The 18,453-nt window shown below is 42.8% G+C and overlaps 1 long non-coding RNA gene across 1 annotated transcript in view; it reads right to left on the bottom strand.

Annotated features, from left to right (window-relative positions):
- Positions 1 to 18,453, bottom strand: part of LOC112673781 (uncharacterized) — a 344,678-nt gene that overhangs the window by 33,549 nt on the left and 292,676 nt on the right. The window contains exon 3 of the long non-coding RNA XR_004803136.2: positions 3,491 to 3,621. This is a non-coding gene — a long non-coding RNA (uncharacterized LOC112673781). The remainder of the gene's footprint in view (positions 1 to 3,490; positions 3,622 to 18,453) is intronic.

Raw genomic sequence — 18,453 nt, 5'->3', positions numbered from 1 at the left:
GGTTCAAACTCTCTCAACATCCCCTCCAAAGAGCTGCTTGTTGGCTAATCCACTAACCCAGAAGGGTGCTAGGACCCACAAGTGGGAACTAATAAGGGTCGTTCTGTTTATTATGCTCATGGGGAACCATGGAGCTTTCTCTCTTCTCTGCTCTCCTCTTCTTTGACAGTGAGCTCAATTTTTAATGGTCAAAGCGCAAGAGCCATCGGTATAAGTTCTAAGAAGTCAACTTACTGAGAACATTACACTTACAGGATTCTTCTAGCATAAATGACCATGTACCAAAAATACTTCACGGCTAAAAAATGAATTTTGTATTTGTGATTTTATCTTTTTAGACTCGTGGAATTCCACAACCAAGTTCACATTCTCTGGCTCTTTCTTTTTTCCAGTTTTTGTTTCTATTTTAAACAAGCTGCAGTTGAGTAACACAATTGAGACCTGTTACAGTCTCAATGCAAAACACTATCCACTGATGTGTGCGTAATAGTCCTATTGCTATCAGTTATTACGTTTAGTTAATAAAGTGCCCTGAGAATATATAGAAGGTTTTTGAGATGCAATTTTAAATTTACCTGGAGACTGCTTATTCTCTTATCAAATATTTAAGGCTTCCTCTTCTTAGTGTGATGGTTTAAGATCCAAAAGGTACAGGAACACATTAATGTAGGAAAGTAATGATCTGATTCAATAGAACCCTTGACTACTACAGAGAGAAATAGCACCAGAATTAATATGAATTGGAAGCCTGGTTTTCAACTGGAGGCTACAACTTAAAAAATAAAAGATTGTTTGGAATTTCTGCCTTTAGATAGTGTGCTTAGTAATATCAGTTTCTTGGCTGCTTTATGAGTATTTGGATGCTTACTATAAAAAGAAGACCTCACTTGAAATAGCACAAGCCATGATTCGAGCCGATCTCCTGTAGACCCTATGGGATCAGAGACCCAGCAAACATCTGTTTTACACTTGTTAATAAGGAAAAGGGTGAAAATTTGATCGATTCCTAGGAGACAATAAAACAGAGTTCAGGGGGCTCTGAGTTTGAGGTCCAAGGGAACAAAAGGATCCCCCAAATCATCTGCAATCCAAAGGCTGCAAGAAAAGGAAATGATTGTCCCATCTGTGCAAGAATTCAGGATCCTGGTCCAGGTCTGGTGAAATTCAGTGATTGATGCACACTGAGAGCAGAGATGTTTGTCCTTTACCAAAGTCCATGGCTGTTGGTTGCATCAGGGCCTGGAAAAGCTCCAGAGGCAGGATGGTCTCTGGCACTGATCCACCAGCTTACTCCTTCCTCCCCCACAAGCTGGGGCTTTTGGATTGAATGTCCAAGGAACCGTTGTCGTGTTGGCCTGAAGTTTTCAGTTCCACAAACCTGATCTCTCCCTAAGGCTTACCTTGATGTTGATTCCAAGTCTAGTGTATGGGGCTGACGATGATGTAAGAGACAAACGCTTGAAAACTGAACTTGGATCCTTTTCGGGCTGTGGTAGAGCTGAGGGCAAGGCTTTGCTTTAGAAGCCGAGGAGCTGAGTGGATGGTGAGGGGAGAAGACAAACTGAGTACATACCAGCTTCTCTAGGGTGTGTTCCTGCAAACTTAAATGCATGTGCTGCTGCAAGAGCAGCATTGGCGTCGTGTTCAAATCAGTTCCAAATGCAAAATGTGGTTTCCCCAAATGCAAAATGTGATATAATATCCTTAGGTGCTCTGGTGAACCTCTGAGGGACAGTGGTGACAAATAAGTTTGCAAACACTTATTATACGTGGAATACTGCAACACTGAGTTTCAAAGAATTAAAATTTAATGCGTGTAAATGATGGAAATAAAAGTACAGGTATCGCACTTAAAATACTAAACTGGTTTTTACACTATCCTTTTAAAATGCATGATTATTATAGTGATAATTACTAGAGATGACTTTTTAATGTACTTTATCACGTTCATGGAATCTTTGCCTTGACGCTACTCTAGCCCAGTGATGCCCAGACTTTGACCTTCATAAACTGATCATTTTAAATATGAATAATAACAAAATAAGTATGACAAATATAACAGTAAGAAATAGTAATATGGAACTGACATAAGATTTGGAACTTTAAAGCTTTTCATTTATTCTTTAATTGTATGAATAGTAGCTAAACATGTTCTTATTATTATTCTCTGGATGGTTTATTCATGTAGATGGCATTACATGGTACATTTATTCAGGTTCTTTCTTTTCTTAACGTTCGTGATTTTTCTATATCACTGCAGCTCTCTTTCATTCGTTTTAAACTGCTGTACCTAATTCTATAATGTGACTCTACTGGGTCTATGTAACATTCTCCACTTGCTTATTTGTGCTTCTTTTTGCCCATGTGTGGGCACAATAGAGAAATACTCTCACATAAGCATGGAGACAGGTATGCAGCTTGCCATTTTTTTTTCCGGGTAAGGGTTTTAATAAAAGGCAAATTTTCACTAATTCTCCTCGTTATTTTCTAGAACATAAAGGAGCTACCACATACTCTAAAAGAGAAAAAAAATTACAAGCGGAAAAAAAAAAAATAGGATCTTCTCCAAGCCAGAATAAATGGACACCTTACCATGGTTTTATGGAAGATCAAGATGAGCCCTAGTGCCACAGTCTGATTTGGAGAACTACCACTCGAGTCTAAACTCAAAAGCAAACAGGCTCTTCTTCCATCAAGTAGCTTCAGAAGAATACAACAAAGACAATAGCTGTGAATGCCTGGTCGTGGTGGCTCATCTCCCTACTTGTTGCCCCCATCCCCAGCTCACCTCCCTTAAGAGGCACCAAAGGGGTGTGGGGGTCACCGTGGGTCCGTCTGTATACACTGCCCAAGAGGGTTTACTTACACCAATGAGTTTTTGGCCCTCTCCTGCTCTCAGCACCTGCTGGTCCCTAGTGGGGCACTTGCCTAAATAGTGGCTGGTGTTCCTGGGAGTACAGCGGATGAACTGATGAGGAGGCATGTATTGTATTCGATGTGATATAATAACACACTATTCGATATATAATAACTTCTTCAATATATAGTAACTAAATATTAGTTTAATATCCATTACCAGAAAATGACCAAAGATACTTAATATCTCATGTAAGAGACATGGGTTGATTAAAAGAAGAAATATCAAAAGTGAATCTGTAGGCACTAACACAGAAAAATAACCAGAGTTAAAGTAAAGTAAGTACTCTGTAACGATCTGAGCAATTTAGTCGACATTTTGGATTCCCAGTCTTCTCATCTTTCAGGTGGGCTCAGTAACCCATCCCTCCCAGCAACATAACAAAGGTTATGTAAGGTGAACCTCAGCAAGTGCCCGGCACACACAGTGAGTGGGTACAGTGTAAGTCTGTCTCACTGCTTTTCCACTTTTTTCTCTTCCTCCTCCAGGAATCTCTTCTCCAGCTCCTAATCTAGAATTTCATCCTGACAAAGTCTGAATGTTTTGTTGATCAGAGTCAAACTAAGGTCTTACCTGTCAATAACGGTATTTGTAGTCAAGTATGCAAGCTCTGCAAACTCACAAGTCTTCCACATGCAAATGAGTGGACCTCTCGGGGTGGAATTTCAGGCCCGGAGATGAAATTCTTGAGGAGGGAGTGATTCCTGGAGATAGAAAAAGAACACCATGCAGATTATTTGTTAGGCCCGAACGGGGTGTGGAATACCTGTCTGTCGTGTTCCAGTGAAGAGCTGTCACTTCCTCTGGGCCAAGGCATTTACTTTCTGGCATACAAAGGCCAAGATAAAAATCTACTAAGATCGGAAAAGAAATGTAGTTTGTTGGAAAAAAAAAAAAATGAAACCGGCTATAGCTACTCATCTAGGAATAACCTAGGGGAAGTGAAAGCTCCTGGTTCAGTTTTGAAACTGGGTTTTATTTTCCAGTGGACTGGAATGTACAGAGAAAGCCCAGCTTGCAGGAATCTCCCACCGGCCTCCCCGAGATCCTTTGTGAAAATGTAAGTTATATGTATTTTCACCCAGAGTGAGAGAGAGCGTCATATATTGTCTGGAAACAATTAGAGGTATTTTTCCATCTTGATCTGACAACCTCAGACACATAGGCGATTGTCGGCTGGAGTGGGGGGGTTGGGTGTTGGTGTTGGTGTTCGAAGTCTAAGTTCTAGTGTTAACTATTTAAACAGTTAAAGTATAAAAACGAATTAAGTTGAACATGCTTGGAGCCCCAAAGGGTGGACACTGATGGAACTGGGAGGCTCAGAGAGGTTTAAAAGTCACCAAGAAGAAAAGTCTCGAAGCTTGGAAAATATTCTGTGGCTGCTAATGATTTTCCAAGACCCTTCAGGAAAACCATGTGACAAGGAGAGACCATTCAGGGAAGTGCCTAACCTGCCACCAGAGGCTGTGTGGGGACCTGGGAGCCTGCCGGGAGCCTGGCATCACCTGCTTCAAGGTATGGCACCAGCGCGGTGGCCCCAGACGGCCTGCAGAACGAAAGGTCTTGCTGCCGAGATGTGCCAGTCTCCGGGAAAGTGCATTTGGATTATTAAAAAGAGAAATTCTACTGGTTCATTTTGAAAGAAGGCTGGCATGGAAGGAGAGGTCAGAGAGGGGTCAGGGCAGCCTGAGAAGGCACTTGGGGAAAGTGAGCCAGTGCGGACAAGAGATATGCAAAACCTGACGCAGACTCATGTGGCGAAACTTTTTCAAGTTTCGTGAAAAACCTTTTAAACTTTGCTTTAAAACCAAAGTTAGAGGCAAATGTTCCCACCTCTCTCTCTGTTTGTCAGTGAAGTCCAAATTGCCAAGTGCCATAAAGGACAGTTGTGTCAACAGCACCAGGCTTTGCATTTGCCAAATGGTAGTCAGCAAAACAGGCCTCACACTTGTGTAGGGACCTAACACTTGGCAGTGTGTTTTCACAGCTCTGGTTTTGTGGATCCTTATGGGAAACGTGCAGGAGAAGCGGGAAGGTGACACCATTTCAAAGATGGGAAAACAGGGGCTTGGGGAAGCGGAAGATCTCGTACAGCGTTGCAGAGCTAGTGGGAGGTGGAGTGAGGATTCACACCTGGTCCACCCACTCTACTCAGTCCCTGTCCCCACACCATGTGTGGCTGCTGGGCTGCTCTCCAGAAAAGAACGTGGGCTACTCAGTGAGCTCATGGGGTGGGGGTGGGGGGCGAGAGTGTGACTAACATCCTGTCATCAGGATACAGCTGTCCATTTCTTTTCCTGCCTTCCTTCCCCTTCCCCTACTTCCCAGGTATGTGTCTGCAGCCTCCAAGTGGAAACGAGCGAGAGGGACGTGCCTTCAGCCCAGAGCAGAAACAGAAGAAAAAAGCTATGGTGCAAGGTGTCGGGGTCCTAAGCCTCACCCTGGGTGATGCAGCACGGTTCAAAAGGGCTTCAGAAGAAACTTGCTAAAATATAAAATTTGACAGAAAATCCCTGCACACCATCAGCAGATGGGGTCAGGAATGAGAAGACTTGTCCTTTTTCCCCACAGAGCATCACTTAGGACCAGAAGAATCCCTGAGGATATACCCTCTTCTTTAAAAATACTAGCTTTTTTTTTTTTTTTTTGAGGATGGAATAATTTTTCCCTTATTCAACAAGAAGCAAAGTAGCATTAAAGACCAGAAATATTAGTAATATTGAAGAAAGCTGGCCTTTTCTCAGAAGATGGACTTACATTTAGCCACCGAATCTCAGTTTTTGATTGAAAGATGAGCTTACGAGTCAGTAAGATCTGTGCGTATGGTTCTTGGGTCAGGTTGGTAATAAAGCTCTGTCTTTCCCACCCGTGATCCCCAAGTCGGCCGCAGCATCGGCACAGAACCCCACGGAAAGGTAGGGAATCAGAGGCCCGGCAGGCTTCCAGTGAGAGAAGAGCAGGAGGGCCCGAGACCCTGTACCAAAGCTCAGGTCATTAGCAGGACCTCTGGGTGCCTGATTGTGCATCTCTTTATCCTCCTTTCCCACAAAACTCAAATTCATGTGTCTAACAAATTTCCTCATTTTGACAAGTTTAGAGGAGATAAGAAACTGGCCCATAGGAATAAAGTGGAAGCCTGACAACAAAAGTAGCATAAAATGCACAAGACACAGACATAGGAACTACAGATATTCATCGTTCTGGGGCCATCTGGCTAGGGGCAAAGGCAACCTACCTCCCCATACCACATTTGAACTTTCAGAGCAGGAGTCAAATAGGATGGGCACACACTACTTGAGAAAACAGGAAATGCATAGTGTTATTTTAAAAAAAACTATTTTTATCCAAATGATAATAAATCTGTCAGTCTCTATAGTTTTGTTTTGTTTTGTTTTTTTCCAATTGTGGTGAAAGACACGTAACAGAACATTTACCATCTCAACCATTTCCGAGTCTACAGCTCAGTGGTCTTAAGTATATTCACACTGATTGACATAGATTTCCAGAACTTTTTCATCTTGTAAAACTTAAATTCTATACCCATTAAACAACCCTCCCTGTCTCCAGCCCCGGCAACTGCCATTCTACCTTCAGCTTCTGTGAATTTGACTACTCGGGACACCACATATAAGTGGAATCCTACAGTATTTATGCTTCTATGACTAGCAGTTTCACTTCGCGGAATGTCCTCAAAGTTCATCCATGTCGTAGCACCTGACAGGATCTCCCCCCTTTTTAAGGCTCAGTAATATTCCGTCGAACACATACACCACATTTTGTTTGTTCATTCACCCACTGATGGGCACGTGGGTCGCTCCCGCCGCCTGGCGATCGTGAACAGTGCCGCTACGAACATGGGTGTGCAAATGATCTCGAGACCCTGCCTTTATTGTTTTTTGGAGAGATAATTCCTCTGCTCTTCAGAAAATACGACCATCGAAAATAACTTGAAAATGAGCCCTTTTAAAATTTAAATTCTTTGCAGAGAGCTGAGTTTCCTTCACAGTAAATACTTTGGGGCAGTACCCTGATGGCGGGGTTAGTGATACGGTGGGACTGGCAACCGCTACCTCTGCCTCTGAACAGGCATCTTACCCTCAGCCACGGTTGACCTATTTTCTCCCCATTCAAAAGCTTCCGGTGTGAGCGCTTCATTCTTTCCTTTCCATGTGCCTCTGCTTCCACCCTATGACCTTCTTTTCCCTAAACAGATAAAAGTCTTGACCTGTCCGGGGCCCACCCCCATCTCTACCTGGAGGGGACCACCACCTGCCTCACCTCATTGGTTATCATTATTACGTCACCCAGATCAATCACTGGCCACTCGCACTGTTGTAACTGTCGCTTTGATCATTCGTTACACTTTGTTAGTCCTCATCAGATCCAGGCCCCGCTAATCGGAAACAGCGGCCTTCCCAAGGCAAGGCAACCTGGTGACCAGGGGCAATTACCACATTGTTTGGTTTCTAAATTAGTCCCTTCTTGGTGCTCTGATCACCATCAGGAGGCTGGTGATTCGGGAACCCAGGGGCTGCCTGCTGTCCTTACCTCCCGTGGCCAGCCCGGCTTCACACATATCCCGACGGCACTTCCCGCCGAGGGTGACCCCAGTGGGGCCTGAGAATCACAGTCTCTGACCTAGACGCTTAGCCTCCTCATGACAGAAAGTCCTTCCTGGGACTTCTCATCCCCGGGCACTGACACACGAGACAATTCCCATCGAAGTGGACTCCTCTGTGAGAAGCTTTGGGTCTCGCCCTCGACACTGTCCCCACCACGGCAGAGTCCCAGGCTCAACAGCAGCCCGGTTCCTTCCGGCCCACACCTAGGAGGGGCCGGGAGTGGGAGCGAATGCAAGGGGACAGCTGCCAGGCTTCCAGATAACCGAGCAGGCGGCCAGGCTTCTACTGTAGCTCAGATGCCAGGGGCCAGCCTTGGAGGAAGGTTTGAGGAGACCACGTGCAGGACCCTGAAGGGAAATTACACCATCTTCCAGCACATCATTTTCCTCAATGGCAGTGCTCCCCAAACTTCAGGAACTTAGGTAGTGCTTTCCTGATTTTTATCGTACACAATACTCTTTTTTTTTTTTTTTTTATTTTAACAGATCATTTACAAGAAAACATACTTTGCAGGGGAAGCAAGTATTTCTCGTGTTTCATTCAGCAATGTCTAAAAATATCATGTATTCCCACCTCAACCGGCACCCTGCCCCAGCGGTTAGCCCCGGGGCAGGGTGCAGGTGAATGCCCATCACCCAGCTGTAGTTTCTGTCATGACTTGGGGTGGCACAGCTTGGTGGCCCCCAAATAGCATGATCTGGATTTGCCAGGTTACTATTGCTAATGAGCCATGGAGGCTTATTCCTGCTTATTCCTGGAGGCCCTGCCTTGGAGGAACCACTTTGATGGTTCAATGCCAGGCTGTGTAGAATAGGAGGAAGCTTTTGGGGCAGAGCACTTTCTTAGCTACCTTTGGAGCTTATCTTCTGGTGCTTGACGGATGCCTCCTGGAGCTGATGCTCATTCTCCCCATCCTCTCTCTACATCCGCCACCTACCCCCTCTGTGACCTGCATCAGCTCTCATACTTGTATTGGCCAACAGAGTGGCATTCCTCCGAAACAAAGCTTTTACTCCCAAAATGTCCACCTGGGGACCTTCAAACTGTATCCCAGCACATCTCAAGTTTGCTGGCTTCGATTTCATGTGGCTTTCCATGGCCAGAGTCAGAGCAGTCGTAAGCTACTCTTGACGAGCGCCTGGATGGAGGGATTTCAGTTTCTACGAGCAGATCTCATAGCAAGTCTACAAGAAGAAATGCGCGCAGCTCCCGCTCTCCCTCTTCCGTCTCCGAAGCTGCAGTTAGCAGGAGGCATGTAGCTCAAGCATGCCTTTTGATTTAAGGTAAAAAAGGAGAGATTTTGTTTTTCACTAAGGCAGAATAGATCTTAATGTAGTAATTGAATTTAGTTCTATTTAGTCTAGTTTGATGGAGTAGATCTAGAGTTGGGAGGGAAGAATTGACATTGTTTAATACTTAACAGATGGATAGAAAACAAAAAGTTTAGGAGATAAGAATGTCAGAAGGTTACCAGCTGCTGTGGGTATATGGTAAAATGAATTTATTTGAAAGCTTAGCTGATGTTTATTAACACATGCCTCTCTTTCCATTATATTTTAGATTCACAAATTATTCGGAGGAAGAGCTCTTATTTTCGGCTAAATCTTGATTAGGTTGCTGTGTTCTGGAAAGGTGTATTCGTGTTTCAGGTGAGGTGTACTTCACTACACAAGGAGATGTTTCTGCTCTTTGAGCGGTGGAATATTTGGAGAGCAATCTGGTAGCATGTTAACTCCATGAAACAAGAGCCATTGCTTTCTATTCTCAAATGTGGGTGTCTGAAGATCACTAAACAATCACGGGAAGTTAAGCAAACCTCCCGACATATGCACTAATTTTCATGATGTGAAATTCCACTTCTAAGATAGTTCGTTAGGCAAGGGCTACCTCTGTATTCTGGCGAGGGTAGATTTGCCATTGAAAATGTAGGGAATTGATCCACTGGAAGCCTGCGAATAGCAGCCTCTTGGCACCAACTCCTCTTGTATTGTGTCTTGTATCTAATATGAAGCCAGTCAAATCGGCTGCAGGCATTGAGAGATGATGTGAGCCTGACAGGGGAGCTTAGCATTTGGAACCTTCAGAGAGTCTGTGGCAGTGACTTCCTCAGGGATGTTGGTCAACACTTAACCCATGGATTCAGTCTCCCCAGCTTCCTGGTGGAGATTCAGTTGCTTAACTATTTAGCAGGGGTTCTTTAAAAAGCAGCGAATTACTCATTGCCTGAAAAGCGGTTTGAAGACACACTAAGTACCATTGTGGTTAAATTGAGGAAGGCTACTTTCATGTACACCTTCTGTAAAAACCATTAGATAATTCTTTGGGTCAAAAGGACAATGCATTAGGATAAATAAGTACGAAATAAGAGAAGTCATCGAATAGAAAGTGGAACACTTGACAGGAACTCCACGTGTGGTAGGATGGATTGGTTCTAGGGTTACATGGGATTGCCAAAGGAAAATAGATTTGTGAGGAGGGCAGTAGGAGGGAGAAGGATGGGCAGGCTATTGATGAAAAACCTGGCTAAACAATTGAAGCTCCAGGAACTTAAATATAAAACCAAACATGATATTTCCTTAAAGCACCAGCTCTTTAGGCCTTGGAAGCAAGTCATATCCAATCAACACTTATTTGTTGGGCGTCTGCGATGCATTTATTACCGTGTTAGGATTTGTGAGAAAAACTAAAGGGTGAGAAATAAGGGGTCTCAGACTTTAAGAAATTTATAAACTCATTGGGAAGCCAAGGGTTACATACAGTAAGAAACTCTTAAGACAGCAATACAGTCAAGCAGTGTAATCAAGGACAAATGCTAAGTTTTATGGAGAAGGATGCATCAGTGAAGGCTGCAGTTCTTATTAATAGAAACCTTGGGGTAATTGCCAAAGACTTTACAGGAAGGTGGTGTTTGACCTAGCTAGGTCTTGAAGGGTTTTACTGTTCACCAATTTTAGATGGAAAATTCTTCCACTTTAAGCCATTTCTGTTTCAGACCAAGACGGTTATTTCTCATTCTTCCTTTACAGATTCTTCTACTAATTCCCTTTTAAATATTGGCATTCGTCAAGTTTTATACTTGAGCACATTCCTTTTCTACTCACTAAACCAAACACTATCAATACCGATGGGTTAAAAACTTAAATGAGAACAGAAAATAGGTAACAAAAGAGGAGTCCAGTAGATAGGATGCAATAAGAAGTTATGGGACTTGTGGTAAAGGAAGAGTTTTTGTCTGCCTAAAGGTATTCAGATTTAAGTTTGCACACACACATACACACACACACACACACAGAGTCTTGTTCAACAAATCACCTCTAGCAGCTGGGATCTGGGTTGCCAGTGGGTGATTTATGATCTAACTACTAAACTTTTCCAAAACACTGCTTTCTAAACCTGAGCTCTTCTCCCGAGTTTCATACTGATTCTTCTGAATATCTAACAGCCATCTGCACAGAAGTCCCCCCAGATATCTTAAATCAGGAGTTGGTAAACTATAGTCTGTGGGCAAATGCAACCCACTCCCTCCCCCCATTCTACTGAAACAGAACCACACACCTTTTCATATTGTCTATGGTCGTCTTTACCCCTCAGACATGGAGGTGAACACTTGTAACAGAGATTACATAGCCAATGAAGCCCAAAATATTCACTTTCTGATACTTTATATAAAAAGTTTGCCAAACCCTGCCTTAAAGCAACATGTTCCCAGATGGACTCATGCTCTTCTCCCCCATACCAACTGTCTATGTACTTTGGAGTCCCTCTGGTTCTTTCTTCTATCCTTCTTTCCTCATCTCAAGATCTGCCAAGACCTGACATTGCTCCTACCTCTCCTCATCCTTACATGAACATCACATTTACATGTTTATAAAAACAAATCTGGTTGGGGTGCCTGAGTAGCTTAGTTGGTTAAGTGTCTGACTCTTGATTTCAGCTCAAGTCATGATCTCAGGGTCAAGAGACCAAGCCCCACGTCAGGGTCTGTACCAAGTGTGGAGCCTACTTAAGATTCTCTCCCTCTCCCTCTGCCCCTCATCCTGGTTCTCTTTCTCTCTAAAAACAAAACAAAACAAAACCCATAGATCTGATCATGTCACTTCCTTAACTAGAATCCTTCAGGGATGCCCTGTTTCCTCCCAGATAAAGCACTTATTTCCAATGGTACAATCCCTTTTCTCATTTATATCCCTACCAACATGTTAGCTTCATCTCTTTCCATTCTCCCACTTGCCCTCTGAAGTCTATCTTACTAGTGTACTTATCATTGCCTTGGATGAATCATTCTCTCCCCCATGCCTCTGAGAGATGCACATAATGTTCTTTTATCTCTTGGTTTTCTATCTGAGGAACATAGTTATCAAAATTCAACTTTAGCATAATTTCCATCGTAGCACTGTCCCACCCCGATCTGTCTCCTCCCTCTGCCCTGTGCACTGGCCCTCTTCTTCTGATTCTGTAGTGTAAAGCACCTAACTCTGTTAGAATATGTCTCAAATTATGTTTAGTTCTAATTACATTCAGTTCTTTCTCTCTGCTTTAGGTGTGAACTCCCTGAGAGATCCTGTCATATATATATGTGTGTGTATGTGTGTTGTCATAATGCTCACCAAAGATTAGGTGCTCAATAAATGTTCAGTGAGTTTTTGAAGCTGATTATAAGTCAATAAGTCTTTAATAAACAAAGATTAATCTTTGATACATAAAATATTTGCTGAAGGACCAACAATCCTGGGCATAAGTTGTAAATACAAGTCTATGATCGATACATTAATTCAGTAGAAGAGAGACCCTTTAGAAATGCAAATTACACCATATTATTCTAACTCTTAATGCCTTCCATGGTTTCCTCTGCACTCAGAATTAAAACTCAAAAGCTTTGAGATAACCAACATCAAGCTTGATTCAGCAGTCCAGCCTCTTGCCACCCCTTCCTAACTTATCACATTCTAGGCACACTGGCCTTTCTCTATTTCTCAAAAGCACCACTCTTTTCTGCGTTTGGGGTCATGGTACCTGCCTTCCATTTTCCATGAAGACTCTTCCACTCTTCCTCTGGCCAAATCCCATTCATCCTGTCACAGTCCAAAGGTCGTGTTCCTTGGAGGGGCTTCTCTGCCCTAGAATTCTCTGCTCAAAGTGCCTGGTCTTTTCCATTCAAGTGCTCACTACTATTTACAATAGCATGCTTGTTTGTTGGTTGGTGTGCTTAACATCTGTTACTTTTCCATGTTATGGGAAACTCGCTATGGGCAGAAGTTTTGCTCAGTATTGGCATTGCTAGCACATGCCAGGTGCTCCATGAGGATTTTCCAAATAAATAAGTGCAAAATGGAATATTTTGGATATTTTTCTGGATATTTTTGAATAGAGAGGGAGGTGGTTAGATTTGTTGACAATATGCAGGACAGACCAGAGTGAGCAAGGATTAACAGAAGAAGGAAGAAGCATTAGGAAGCCCTAGCCTCTAGGTGAGGCAAAAGTATTTCAGAACAACTGTGATGAAGTGGGGATGGGAAGGAAGAGGCAAAATTATCACTCTTTTCAAATTCTATTCTTTTCTACCAGGAAAACTCAAGAGAAAAACCTCTAAGGATGAATAAAAAAGTTAAACAAGTTGGTCGTTTTCAAAAATCTGTGTAATAATAGCATCATAGTTTTCCTACATGGTAACAACTAGTTTTAAAAAAAGATGAATGGATAAAGAAGATGTGGTTTATGTATACAATGGAATATTCCTCAGCCATTAGAAATGACAAATACCCACCATTTGCTTCAACGTGGAGGGTATTATGCTGAGTGAAGTAAGTCAATCGGAGAAGGACAAACCTTATAAGGTCTCATTCATTTGGGGAATATAAATAATAGTGAAAGGGAATAGAAGGGAAGGGAGAAGAAATGTGTGGGAAATATCAGAAAGGGAGACAGAACATAAAGACTCCTAACTCTGGGAAATGAACTAGGGGTGGTGGAAAGGGAGGAGGGCGGGGGGTGGGGGTGAATGGGTGACAGGCACTGAGGGGGACACTTGACGGGATGAGCACTGGGTGTTATTCTGTATGTTGGAAAATTGAACACCAATAAAAAATAAATTCATTATAAAAAATAAAATAAAATAAAAAAGATACAATGAAAAAATATTTCATTTGAACTGACAAAAAAATGTAAAGTTATGAATAAACTAAATAAGAAATACACGATAGACCTTTAAAAAAGCATAGGAAAGTTATGAAGAAGACTTCAGTAAATATCAATCTTACTCAAAGTGAATTATACTCTTATTAATCTATGTATAAACATAAAGCAATTCTTTTCAAAGTGCTCAGTGGATTTTTACAAATTTGGCAGAGATGATTTTGAAGTTCATGTGAATGAATACATTTTTTCAGAGATTTTTATTTGAGAGAGAGTATGCACATGCATGCACTCACACCAGCAGGAGGGGAGGTGGTGAGGGGCAGATGGGGGAGGGAGAAGGACAAGCAGATTCTGAGCTGAGCACGGAGCTGGACATGGGGCTCAATCCCATGACCCCAGGATCATGACTGAAGCCAAAATCAAGAGTCGGACGCCCAACCGATTGAGCCACCCAGGTGCCCCTGAGTCAATGTTTAAGAATAACAAGAACCCTATTAAAAAAGGAAGAGGAGGAAGCTGTCTTTTTACATATTAACAATTTTAAGCTATAACAACATAAAATGGCAATTCATGCAAGAATAGCCAAAGGGAATATTGAACCAAACGGAAAATCCAGAAATGAATCTAAGTATTTATAAAAGATTTTATTTTATTTATTTATTTTTTTTATAAAAGATTTTAATATGATATTTCCAATCACTCAGGCAAGGATAAACTATTCAATAAACAATTTTGATATACTGTAAAAATGGTGGAAAAATTTAAATTACATTTCCATCTATACCAAAAATCATTTTTTGAAAGTGTTTATTTATTTGAGAGAGAGAGAGAGAAAGAAAGTATAAGCAGGGGTGAGGGAGAGAAGCAGACTCCCTGATGAGCAGGGAGCCCAGGACTCCAGGGTCTCACCTGAGCCAAAGGTAGATACTTAACTGACTGAGCCACCCAGGCACTCCTAAAAAGTATGTGTGTGTGTGTGTGTGTGTGTGTGTATGGCACATATATATAAACATAGTACATATACTATAGATTATGCTATTGGATAATGTATTTAAATGAAACCATTAATATAACTAATATTCCTATGATCTTTTGATGGGAAAATACTTTCCATAATAGCACCAAAGACAGCAATATTAAAGAAAAACTCATTTATTCCACCATGTAAATATTTAAAAATTCTTTCTTAGAAAACAACAGGAAGGTTAGAAGAAAAATGGTAGTCTGGAAAAGTATTGGCAACATTTATAATAAAGTTTCACATCCCTAACAGATAAAGAACTCCTAAAATTCACACTTTTAAATGGCTAACTTTCTCAAAAATTGATAAGAATAAGCAATTAACATATACACACATACAAGAAAAGAAATACAGATGTTTCACAGCCTAAGAAAAAGTTTAATTTTACTAGTAATCAAAGAAATGCAAATGATAGAAGTAGCAAGATATAATTTTCACCCACCTACTGACAAAACCAACACTGAATGATAAATTAACATCCATTAATAACCATAATGCTGAGGATGATATAAATCGCCAGAACTTCCCTAGAGGGTAGTTTCGAAAGCCTCAAAAACATATAAAGAGTATAAGCCTTTGGAATCACAAATCCCTTCCCAGAAAACTTTCCTCCCCAAAGTAAACTGCATAAATGAAATCATTTTTGACTCATTTCTGCATTACACCGAGCACCCGCCAGGTTCCGAGCACTGCCGCTGAGGGGGAGACACGGGGCTGAACGGGGAAGAGATTATAACTCCTGTCCTCCGGGAGTCTGTGTCCTCCTAGGGAACACAGGCAGTGAATAACCGGGATCGAGTCCCACATCGGGCTCCTGCATGGAGCCTGCATCTCCCTCCCCCTCTGTCTCTGCCTCTCTCTCTCTGTGTCTCATGAATAAATAAATAAAATCTTTAAAAAAAAAAAAAAAAAGGAATCAGACACATAAATACAACAACCAGGGATTGTCGTGCTAGGAAGAAAAGAGGCACGGAGGCCGTGACAGTCAGGGAAGGCTTTTCCTAAGAGATGTCATTTAAGCCAAGAGCTGAAGGCTCCCAAGGAAATACCTACGCAAAGAGCCAGGCAGAGAAAAGAGCAATAGCCTCTCGGAGGAGAGAGCCTGGCACCTTGAAGAACTGACAGAGAAGCTGGAGAAGAGCAACCCCAGGTCGGATGGAAGGACGGGGCAGGGGTAGGAGTGGGGTGTCAATGGCAGTGAGGGGTGACATGGGCACTGGCCATTCAAACAGGGCTTTGGGGGCCATGAGAAGTAGTTTGGGTTGTGTTCTACCTACAACGGGAAGCCACTGAAGGTTTTAATGGAGGGAAGGAGTGGGGTCTAATCTGTACTTTAAGAATTTTCCTTGGTGGCTACGTGGAGAATGAATCGAAGGGGCAGGGGGGCAGGGGGGAGGCAAGCAAGAAGGAAAGCAAGAAGACTGTTGGCGAGGTGATGACGAAGTCGGGCAGGGATGTGATGCTGGAGACGTGAGGTGAGATAGGCCCGGTCTACACTGCCACAACATTTAGGAAAGACCTCCGTGTTCTGCGAGGGAGGACGTACTAAATAAGATCATGAGCTCCTTATCAAGGCTGAGTGGTCGGAAACAACGCTGCAGGCAGCAGGCACCTTTTGAATCTGAGTGAATAAACTGATAAAGGACCAAGCTGAACACATGAGGACATGATTGGTGGCACCAAGTCTTGAGGAGACATGAGGGGTATAACCAAAAGCCAAGGTGAAACAGTGAGTACCCCTCGGCAACGAAAGTCGCTTCTTCCCAGGCTGACCCCAGGTTCTGGAGGCCCAGGACATTTCCAGTTGGCTGCGCCTACACCGTCCTAGTGCGTTATGTCCTTATGTAAGCATCGCTGCGCCCCCTTGCACTCTCAGAAGTGTCCTGGGTTCGAAAGAGGAACCTATGGCCACTCTACAGTGTGTCACCAGTAACAGGAATCAAGGGAGAGCAGAGCGGTGGTGCTAGTCAACAGCGGACAGACGTTCAGCGAGGGCAGTGAGAGAGCCCAGAGAAGTGAGCTCCGCACCAGAGTGAAGAAGGATGTCAGGGCACCAGCCTGCGGTAGGGCGGGCTGGGGTCTTGAGCAGAGTGGAATAGAAAAGACCAGTAGCCCCCGTGAGGGAGAACTCCCAGGGAGCCCGGGCATGAGCACGGAGGTCACGGACAGATGTCATCTATGTCACCTACACCCCCGGCCCTCATCTTTGAGTAGTAATGTTCATAACTGAGACTCAACAAAGAAGGGTTTGGTGACCTCCGGTATCACGGGTGTGGTGTGCTTACATGTGTGTTCTTGAAAACGGGAAAACCGTGTATCCGAAATCCTTTTCGTCAGAATACTCAGAAAAATCAGAACCCCTCATTCAATCCTTCTGAATAATACCAATTCCTTCTATCGATAGTCACGAATTTCATTTTTCATCTTCCTTGCTTCTTCAACAAATTCTTGTGTATCAACTAGGACACAACTTGGACTTTATCCCTGTGAGACAGCATGAGACTGGTCCCACCCTGTACTGTCCATATGTCTACAGTCCCACTTCCCCTCCTAATGATAAAGTCTGTAAAGACAGACATGCTTTCCAAAGCCTTTTTCTTTCACACACTCATGCACGGATTCTCTCTTCTCCCTCTCCCAGTCTCTCTCTCCCTCCCTCTCCCAGTCCCTTTCTTCAACAAGCATGCATTACCTCTTTTTTCTTTTAATATTTCTGTGTTTTCCTATATCCTCCGAGGCTAGCATATCAGATGTTTCTTAAAAAAAAGAACACAAAACACTATGCACACCAAGGTTTAAATGCAAGCGTTAACAGAAGCTTTGTTCGTAGTTTTTCCAAACGGGGGACAATCAGAAGATCCATCAATGAATAAGTGAATGATGGCATGTCCATGCGATGGAACTGTACTCATCAGTATAAAGGAACTGATATGTGGAGCGATATGAATGAGTCTCAAAAGCATGATGCTGAGTGAAAGGAGTCAGAGTCAGAGGGTTGCAGAAAAAGCAAAATTATGGAATTTCAAAATGGATTACTTGGGGGGCTAGGGTTGAAGAGAGGGGACTGACTACAAGGGGAATGAGGAAATTCTGAGGGTGTTTTAAACACTCTCCACATTGTGATTGTTCCATGGCTGCGTATGTTTTTCACAAATGCAATGATGTGTATGTGCAGGAAGGATAAATTTTATTATATACAAACTGTACCTTAATAAATCTAACGGCTGAAGACTTCCAACAGATTAGTTTTTGCTTTTTTAAAAAATTTTATTAATTTACTCATGAGAGACACACAGAGAGAGAGAGAGAGGCAGAGACACAGGCAGAGGGAGAAGCAGGCTCCATGCAGGGAGCCCGACGTGGGACTCGATCCCAGGTCTCCAGGATCACACCCTGGGCTGAAGGCGGCGCTAAACCGCTGAGCCCCCCGGGCTGCCCAGTTTTGCTGTCCTGAGCGCATGAACATTCACAGAAAACAAGGGGAGGGAATAAACAAGAGGAGGGAAGAAAGAGACTGACAGGATGGAAAAGAGAGTGAGATATTTATTAAGATTCCTTGTAGAGCAGGGTAATTCCTAGTTGACTGTAACGGAAGTATAGAAATGGACTGCCCCAAATTGCCAGCTACACATCAGGGACATATTAGAGAAATATAGAAGATCTACCATCAAATTTGAGAAGGTCCCCCAAGTAGGAATAAATAAAATGCACTTAGAATAAAAGTTGTATCATTATAGAATAAAACAAAACAAAAAAAA

This window comes from Canis lupus, chromosome 10, assembly GCF_003254725.2.
Source record: "Canis lupus dingo isolate Sandy chromosome 10, ASM325472v2, whole genome shotgun sequence".
Classification (NCBI taxonomy): Eukaryota; Metazoa; Chordata; class Mammalia; order Carnivora; family Canidae; genus Canis; species Canis lupus.
This window is presented reverse-complemented; position numbering and strand designations above follow the sequence as displayed.